The sequence below is a fragment of the Agelaius phoeniceus genome, chromosome 18, assembly GCF_051311805.1.
Source record: "Agelaius phoeniceus isolate bAgePho1 chromosome 18, bAgePho1.hap1, whole genome shotgun sequence".
NCBI lineage: Eukaryota > Metazoa > Chordata > Aves > Passeriformes > Icteridae > Agelaius > Agelaius phoeniceus.
The window spans coordinates 14170972-14180563 of NC_135282.1; the positions used below are offsets into that span (position 1 = coordinate 14170972).

Below are 9592 nucleotides of genomic sequence, written 5' to 3' on the forward strand. Positions count from 1 at the left end.
TCTGGAGACCCCTTGGACAAACACAGATGCTATTCAGACAAAAAAAAAAAAAGCACTGGGGGAGTGAGGTGGAAAACTTCTTTATCCCCACAAGCAGCACAAACACAACCCCTGATTTCAGAACACTGTAATTGTAGAAGAATGTAATTCTCAGCAAACAGTGACTCCAGGGGTTCAGGCAAAGAAATTAAATAACACTGCCTCATCCACTTGTGCACTTGTGTTGGCCTGGATGAAGTTTACAGCACAGTCCCAGACCTTCCAGTCAATAGCTTAAAAACAGACCAATAGATTGCAGTTTAAAAAGCAGGGAGAGGAGAGGAATTGAGGGGTCAGTGTGTGCAGATGTAAAGAATGGGCATACAAACTGATGGATGATAGGAGAAATTTTGCAGCCATGAAAAGAACTGTCTTTTTTTGGCAAAGCTTTTACAACCTGCACTAAAAATTGAACTGATTAAATATATTTTTTTTTTTCTGATTTCTGGGTTTTTTCCTGTTTTCTCCCATGGGGCTTATCTTCAAAACCTTAAATGAAATCCCTTTCAACTTTAGGCCATCTTAAGGAAAGGCTGGGGGAGAACAGTCATTGTTAAATACAGAGAATTTTTTCTCTCTTAATTTCTTTACCCTGGTATGTTAGAGAGCAGATGTTGAACTTGCTCAGGTTCTGCCCAGCCCATTACAGACATCAAGAGCTGATTTATCTCCATCACAAGTTTCTCCATCTGAGACAGTTCGTGATGTCTCTTCATAGTTGGTGAGCAGAGATCCAGGCTGAGACATGATTCATTAGCCAGCAGCAGGAAAGCGTTTGTTGGGGAACCAGCTGCAGCCTGGAAGTGCCCATTTCTCTCCCTTGACTATGACCAGCTCGGATGAAGAAGGCATCCCTGTCCCATCTCATATGAAAGTGCCAAAGCCATGATAGGCTGGAGCAGGTATCAGCCTCTGTGACATTTATTCTCTGAATGTAAGCTGGCCCTGTTCCCCTTGAGACCAAGGGAGAGTGAGTCAGGTTTCTCCACAGTTGCCTCTGCTTCCTACATGCCTAGCCACTGCAGTCTAGGGTTTGCTGTTTCAGGCTGGATGTGCAACAGAACTCAACCCAAGTGAAGGAGTTTATCCTGCTTGGATTCTCTGATTCTCAACACCTGCAAGTATTCCTGTTTGTCTTCTTCCTCTCTATGTATGTCCTGAGTCATGGGCAACCTCTGCATTACTGTGCTTGTGAGTACGTAGCATCAACTCCACCACCCTATGTAGTATTGTCTTGGTTTGAAAAGCCAGGTGTCCACTTAAGGAAAGTAGGAGCCTCCCTTGAAATGGAAAATGTAAACCCCTGCCTCCCGCATTATTATAATTTTGAAATTAATAGGCTCTCAGGCAAAGATATGGGAATAGGAATAACAGTTCTTTACTGGGAAAATTAAAAATACAAATACAATAATACAAACAACAAAAAAAACCCCACTGCCAGAGTGAGAACATGCCCTGTCCCCCTGTGTGTCAGGGTGGTGGCACAGCCCCATCCCATGGGGGCTCAGCCCTCCTGCAGTGCCAGCTGTGGCTCTGCTGGAGCAGGGATCCTGCACAAGGGGGGAGTTTTCCTCTGCAGCTCCAGGGCTGCTGAAGATGGGCCTGGGCTCCCTCTGGCAATGCAGGGCAGCAGAAAGCTGCTCCTCTGGGAATGCACTGGGCAAAGGCTGCTGTACTGGTCCAGGCTCAGATTGTACCCAGGTAGGAATGCTTGGCTCCTCCCCTGGGCGCAGCATCTCCCCATGGGATGATGGAATTGGATCAGCCCTGCAGGGACACTCAGTGGCCATGGACAGCAGAGATCTCTCCTGCAGGGAGGATTGGCTGTGGGAGAGATAAAGAAAGCTGCCCCACCTGGTTTTAACAGGTGGCCCTATTAACAAAGAAGAAAACTGCCCCGTGTCTAACAGATCGCAGTAGAATACACACCCCGGCCACATCTTGCATTTCCCACCTAAGACATTGTTATCCTCGGCTTCTATGTCATTACCTTGAACTCCTTTATTTCTATCATCTCCACTGTAGATCACCCCACCTGCTCAAGGCCAGTGAAGATCCTCCTCCACTTGTTCTTCCCATCTCATTATAGTAATTATTTGATACTGCTCCACCATCTTCCTTCATGTCAAGCCATCCATCAAAGCTGCTTCATTGGAACTGACCAAAACAGTCACCATCTTAAAAACAATTGTAACACCACTGCTAAACCCCTTCATCTACATGTTTAGAAATGCAGAGGTGAAGAACATCTTGACTAAAGCTTTACCCAGGTAGACAAACAACTGTGTCCAAAGATCTTGTCCAGGACTGTCTTCCCCAGTCTAGCATAAAAGAAAAGCTTCAGAGACACCTCAGATTCCAAAAAAGACTTCTGTTAGAAAGAGATGGAACTGTTCTCAGCTCTTAGCTAAGGTAATTAGCATTAATATAAATATTCATGACACAATCTTCACAAACTTCACTTGCATCAACAAAAAGAATTTCACACATCAAAGTTAAAGTAACCACTACAACTGTCTAGAGGCAGAAAATTTACACAGTTCCCACCCCTGGCTCCTCTGCCACAGTCATAACACAGTAACTGGCCACGTCCAGCCCTCTGGTGTTCAGGACATGCCTTTGTTACACTTCCAGAACACAATAAATGTGTGCCAGCAGCACAGCCTCAAGGGTATCTTTGAAAATAAACAATGCTGTCTTTCCAGAAGCCATTTGTGCTGCCAGATTGGCAGTGAGCTGTAATGACCACAACACACACCCAGATGGGCAGGGAATCTGAATCCTTTATTCAAAGAAATGAGCTGGCTTTATACACTTTTTCAAGGCACGGTGCTTCCTTACGTGGTAATTCTCACTATGTGACCTATCCCGTGTTGCCACATCAGCAACACAAGATAAATAAATAAATATCCTTCTATGGGGTGATCCTGTGCTGTTCACCTGTCAGCTTCCAGCAGGCTCCTCTCTGCAGGACTCTGCCATGTGGCACCTCCTCCTCCTCCTAAGGTGAGGCAGAGAAAAACCTCTCTGTGCTGCCAAGTGCTTCTGCAGGCACATCCCACAGCCTGCAGCTTAACTCCATCCCATCTCTTCCTAATGTGAGCCCCTGTTACCACTGGAAGTTCATGAAAGCTCTTTCTTCCTTTCCAAGTGATCCAACTGTGCTGTTTCTTTTGCTTCTGCCTCAGGCTGCAAATACAATTATCTCTTCAGGCTGTGAACCAAAAATGATGGAAGCAGGTACCATACCATAGCCTTGCGTGTCCTCCTCTTGGAAAACAGAGACTGCAGTTGGTGAAAGGAAAAATAAAAGTGGAGAAATATAATAATAATAATAATAATAATAATAATAATAATAATAATAATAATAATAATAATAATAATAATAATAATAATAATAATAATAATAATAATTTTTAAAGTAGCAATTGTAAAGGTCTGTCCTTCCGTCATTCTCAACCTCAGAAACTTCCAAACTTTTAAACGCTAATCTCATTTCCCTCTTCTTTCTTTTCTCTATCCTTTTATTTCCTGCTGACTTGTAATTTTACCCCTTGGCCCCACTAGTAAGGTGCTGGGAGGAAAATGACTGAGAGATATCTTCTCCATGATAGATTTATTTATTCAGCAAGACCTGTCTTTGGACCAGGGCTTTTACAACCTATCCCCAAAGGTAATGGCAACCCAGGTTCTTGTTACTAGATTCTTTGGAGCAGATTAGAGTGAAATGACACTGAATGACTGGTGTTTGGGTAAATATACACAAGTAGGGTTTATTGTAGAAAAATGTGATTGCACAGTGTTATGGATGAGTAATGAGATAGTTTGCTCTCACAACTAAGGGGTGAACATTATAGGTATGTTAAGAGAAGTTTTATAGATGTATAGTTATGTTTCTGCAATGTGTTCCCCCCAGTATTGTTATCACAGAATGGCCTGGATATTCCAAACATTTGGGAGGGTGGGCTTGTTACTGTGGTAACACCTGACCTCCAATCAGAATGTAAGAAAGTGATCTCCACCACGGGATGGCAAGGAAGGAGTCAACTGACAAGGCTCTAGGAGAGGCTAGAGATATAAAAGGCAGAGCATCCATTCTGAAGATGAGCCACGTGGCTGGTAGTCATGGTGGGCCTCCCAGCGCTGTAATTTTTCGTTATTTGGTCCTTTTGTTGTATTTTTTGCTAAAGTTTAATAAATCTTTAAAATTTTAGAAAGTGAGCTGTTGTTTCTCACAGTACAGGCAAGTAGGTATGCAGTCATTTTTGTTGTTATCTACAGTAATCTGACAAGAGTAAGAAGATCTCATCACCCAAAGGCCTCAAGACAGACTTGGTCTTTTCAGATCAGAGACTGGCCATTACACATCCAAAAGCTCTCCTCCTCCATTTTAACAAAGCACCCTAGCATCTCCACAAATGGAAGAATGTTTTGAGTCATCATCCCTTCACAGTTCAGTCTCTCACAAGGGGCCTCCTGGTATCTGGGATGCAGGATGACAAAGGAATGTTCTGCTCAATCCTGGACTTGTCTGTACTCCCAAAGCCCTTTCAAACCACAGTGCTTTTGATTAGTCCCCAGACCACCTGATGTTGCTTCCCTCCCCACCAATCCTTACCCTGGGGCTCTGAGCATTATCCGCAGAGGAGAAACCCCAACTATCAGTCCAGAAGGATCCCCAAGCCTCTGGCCATCCCAACACCCATCTGGGACACAACAGGAAGCTGGGGCTGTTTATAAGGTAGATTTTCCACCTCTGACAGCAATGCTAATTAGTTTCTTGAATGTCCCTTGATCTTTGTACCTGAACTAGCCACCTTTGGAGTCCTGCTTGTGTCAAAAAGGCAGGGCAAGACAGAAGAGCAAGATGGAAGAGGTGGCACCAGCTCTCTAACCAAAGGGCAGGTGGCCCATCTCCAAGGCAGTTCAGCACATGGTACAGTGAATTTGGGGCAAAGAGACACTCTGGCTTCCAAGCAAACAGTCTGTCCATTGTCCCCAGCCTGCTGGGGGCAGGCTGTGGATTCCCCTCATGGCCTCTTTCCACAGTCCATCCAGCTTTTCCAACTGCTGAGCCGGTGGAGGACATGCAGCAGGATAAGGCACTTGGTGAGGCAATTAGAGAACAAAGGACAAGCAGGAAGTGTATTGCTGGAAGGTTCAAAGCAGTGGCTGTGAAAAACCCGTGTGGAAAGAAAAAATGTCCAGCTTCCAGGAATTTTGGTGCACATAGGCAGACATTTGCTCATCTCTCTGCAACTCTGACAATCCACCAGGTAGGTTCTGTGTTTCCAAATAGCTTCTTCACAAAGTAAGTGGATTAGCTTGGAAGGGACCTCTCGAGGTCTTTGCTCCAAGCCCCTTTTCTCAAAGCAGGGCCTTCAGCTCTGACGCGACAGCACGGCTGGGTGCCATTCCCTGGCAGAATGCAGAGCTGCTGGGCTCCCACACAGCGACCACAGCGATCCAAACCCAGCGGAGAGTCCGTGCCGCCAGGAGCTCCCGTACCCCGCAGGGAGAGGGAGCCAGCTCTGCCCCGGGCCGCGCTTCCCTCCCGCTCCCTCAGCAGCGCCGGCGGCTGCAGGAGCCTCCCGGCCCGCAGGGGGCGCTGCACGACGGCATCGAGCGTCTCCAGCGGTTCAGCCGCGTTCGGCCGGGCCCAGCTCGGGCAGTAGCTCATCGCCATTTCGTGGTCAGGAGGGAGCCTTGTCTCGGCGGAGAGGGAGTGCTGTCCCCTGGACAGACTGGCACAGGTGCCCGGGGGGTTTTCGCTTCTCCCGCAGCTCTGAGCACGACCGCGCGACTGCGGGCCTTGGAGCCACTTCTGGCGGTGGATTCCCTGCTGTGGCAGGGCCGGGAGTCCAGCTGCGGCTTCCATCCCTCCGCCTCTCCTCCCTCTGCCAGGTTGGCAAGGGAACTCCAGTTCCGAGAATCTCCATGTATGAGGTCACCTCGGGGGTTTCTGCCCTGTGCAGAATGTAGCCGACTTGGTAAGGCTTCTGGAGGGACACTCTGCCAGGAAGGAGTCACCACTTGCTGCCAGGACATGCCTGCAATGAAAGCGGAGCACTCACTGCCAGAGCTGTGGTTTGTACCTCAGTCATCACCTCGGGTCCTCAGTTTGAGGACCTGATACGTTACATCATCACTAACTGGAATGTGAGTGGAATCAAATCTGCTCACAGCTTCTGTGTTCCTGCAATAGAACTCAGAAAGCCTATGTCCCTGCATAACCCTGAAGTACATCTTTGCAGGTGGAGGTGCATGGCAATGCTTGAGGGATTCCTCCTGTGTTTTAATTTGTGCTTTCCAAGAAAAACGGCCAGTTCTGCTTTGACCATGATGTGAATCCAAAAGAAATTGATGAAAATCTGCCCTTTTCCTTTCCTGGAGAACCTCTGGCCACAAGGCACAGGAAAGATGACTATCAGCCTCAAGAATGCATCATGAGGTAACTGTGCATGTGGTGTGGCCACATGGTAGAGGCAGTCTGAAGCTTGAGAGCCTGTGAAGCTGTTCTGGCGCTCCAAAATGACTGACATGGACACAAGGATGAATTAAAGCAAAGTTGTAGGTGCTATGAGTATCCAAAACTAAAAACATGGAGCCTCCTGACCAGCACTGCTCTTTCTTCAGGGATGCTCCAGGGACAGATTTCTGGAAGAGCAGCTGGATTTGCTAATTAACTTGGTGATTTTCTAGACCAGATCCACTCCCCAATCTGCTGGGCTCCCTGGGCTCCTGCTGCTCACAAAACTTAGTTGCTTCTGCAGAGTCACCATTCCTGATGGCTGTACTGGATCAGGCATAGGCATGTTTTGTCTCAATCATTCTGATTTACAACAGGAAAGATAAGACTGTAGGAGAGAGTCCCATGGAGGTTGGGCAGTGCATTCTTAGCCGATTTCCTGCTCCGCCCTGAATTTCATGCTCAGTTCCTCCTCCAACGCACTTCCTGCAGGAGGGCTGAAATGGCTGGCTGTGCATGCATGAACAAAAAAGCACAAAGAGTCACGTTTACAAAAAGGCTTCTACAAGGTTAACTAGAAAATAAAGTGGATTGGGCCCACTCATTCTCTTTTCCCTCCCTTTCTTTTTCACTTTCTTTGTCTCACAACCCCAGCTCTGGACCACCCATGTGGCAAGACCAAGATGGGATCTACAAACTGATTATAATCTTTGTTCTCTTTCTCCCTCTTCTGTGTTTATTCCTCTCCTGGGCAAAGCACACTTACCATATTCCACCCCATACTCTGTACTGAACTTTGTTGTGCAAGTGGGAAGTTTATGGAAATGTGTTGTGGCTTGTAAGGCAGCATCCTGTGGAAGTGTGTTATAAGAATTTACAGGTTTGTTGGCCAACACCTTTTGAGTCTAAGCAGTGGGCTGGTTGCCAGAGTTACGGTGACTGTACAATGAAACATAGGAGTTCCTGACATGTGACCAGTGGCTTTGTTCAACCTGGTGAGAATTTATGCTGAACATCATTCCCCTGACCAGTGGGTCATGACAACAGCAGCACAGGCCAGGGGTACCATCTTTGGCCAGGGGACAAGGAAGTTCCCAAGTCCCAGTTGCCTTTGCAGAATCCCTTGTGTCAGCAGCATGCCATGTCTCCAGGACTCACTCCATGAATTGCTGCTCTGTGTAACTACCCTTCTTTGTTACTATTGACAACCTTTAACAGCCTGGGATACAGCTGGCCTCATCCTGCTGCTGGCTGACATCTGCAGAGTCTCTGTGGTGTGACTGTTCCTGAGGCTTGCCCTCTGTTGTAGTGCATTTTTATATTTCATAATACTTTGAAGTAGTTTTGTTTTGTATTCCCATATTTTTCCCAAATGGTTTATCCCAGACTGTACTCCCCTCCCTTTACCTGTGTTATCCCTCTCCCGGGATGAGATCATCCCCAAACCCCCACCCTGGCTCTCTGTCAATCACTCAGCATCCCACCCCTCCATCCAGAAGTTTCTGTCCAAGTCATCGAGTGATTAGCCAGAGGCTGGGGGTCAGCCCCCCAAGCCTTGCCCCATACGCTGTCCTATATGTCTATCCCCCAGCATCCATCCCTTAGGGTCACTTAATGGTTGGTAGGATGTTATCTACTTTTGGTTTCCACCTCCCTTTAAATGTAACCTTGGCACATCTCCCGGGGCTCTCGGCAGGAGCCGCCCTGAGGTGTAGGAGCTCCTTCGGGACTCCTAATAAAACCTTGGATTAACCCCTGCTAAGAGTCGGCCCTTTCTCTTCTACTGATGTCTCTGGTGTCTCTCCTGCTGCAAAGGCACCAGCCCAGGTGCCCTCAGTACCCTCGGGGCACACACAGAGAGTGTCTCCCCCCAGCCCAGGTGCCCTCAGTACCCTCGGGGCACAGAGAGTGTCTGCCCCAGCCCAGGTGCCCTCAGTACCCTCAGGGCACAGAGGGTGTCTGCCCCCAGCCCAGGTGCCCTCAGCACCCTCGGGGCACACACAGTGAGTGTCTCCCTACTGTCGGCCGTGTCGGGGCTGCCCTCCCCGGTGTCTGCCGACTCGAGACTGGCCCAGGGTTCTTGAGAGGCTTGCAGAGGGACCGAGACAGCCCTCTGTAGAAATTGCTGGAATGCCTGCCTTATGTCTAGGCTGGACTACAAATGACAGCCAGGACAGCAATTTCATTGAACTAAGCCAGGAGAAGTCCAGACTCAGTTGCGCCAGACTCAGCTCCAGTGGGAAGGAGAAATTCACTGAGGCCCAAGGCCATCTGACATTAGCTGCTTCCTTTACCAAAAACAGGGAAACTGGCTTTACTGGGAGATGTGGGGAGTTCAAAGAGGAATCATCAAGTTTTTAAGCTTGACCTGCACTCATACCCCTTTGTTGAGCCATACAGTGATGTGGACATGGTGTGGAGGCTGCAGGCCAGGGTGCACAGGCTGCAGCCCTGCCAGTCCCCATGGGGTGCTCGGGGTGGAGCTGGCTGTGTGCAGGGCCCTGCTCTGCCACCTGGGAGTAACAAGCACACACAAGCTATGGCTTGTTCACCTGACTTTGCAGTAAATGATTCACCCAGTGCCATACACACTTCCTGCTGCGGGCACCCAAACCTTCCCAGCATTTGTCACAGGCAGAGCTCAGTCACAGCTGTTGCACACAATGGGAAGGAAATTTGAAGCATGTGGGAATTTTTTCTCTTGTCAAGCTGCTTTGGTCTCTTAATCTCATTTCCAAAGAGATAATAATACCAGCCCACAGTTTTCCTTGGACATTGAAAGAAAAGTAACTGGGCTTTCCAGAAATGCCTCAACCCCATGAACTTTCCTCTCCCCAGAGTGCTAGCCCACAGCTCCTGCCAAGCCCCCAAGCATGCTGGGAAGGGGGTCCCTGCTCTGAGTTGCTGTTCCTCTTGCTCTTAGTAAACCCAGCTCCTGCTGATTCATCACTTACCTGACCTTCACCTCGAGTGCAGTGATATGCACCAGTCAGCTACTACTCCTTTCAGAGCTGCTTCCTCCTGGGTAGTTCCCATAACTTAAAGGGACATGTTCACCAGGGCAGTAAAACCAGGTGCATTGAT

At 48.2% G+C, this 9592-nt stretch overlaps 1 long non-coding RNA gene and 1 pseudogene across 1 annotated transcript; one reads left to right on the plus strand and one right to left on the minus strand.

Moving 5' to 3' along the window:
• Nucleotides 1-743: 743 nt before the first annotated feature.
• LOC143695468 (olfactory receptor 10A7-like) lies at nt 744-2313 on the plus strand (annotated as a pseudogene).
• Nucleotides 2314-2802: 489 nt separating this feature from the next.
• LOC143695457 (uncharacterized) lies at nt 2803-8976 on the minus strand. The gene is made up of 2 exons (XR_013184662.1): nt 4658-8976; nt 2803-3324 (listed from the first exon to the last, which is right to left on the minus strand). It is a non-coding gene; the product is annotated as an uncharacterized LOC143695457 (long non-coding RNA).
• Between the last annotated feature and the right edge of the window lie 616 nt (nt 8977-9592).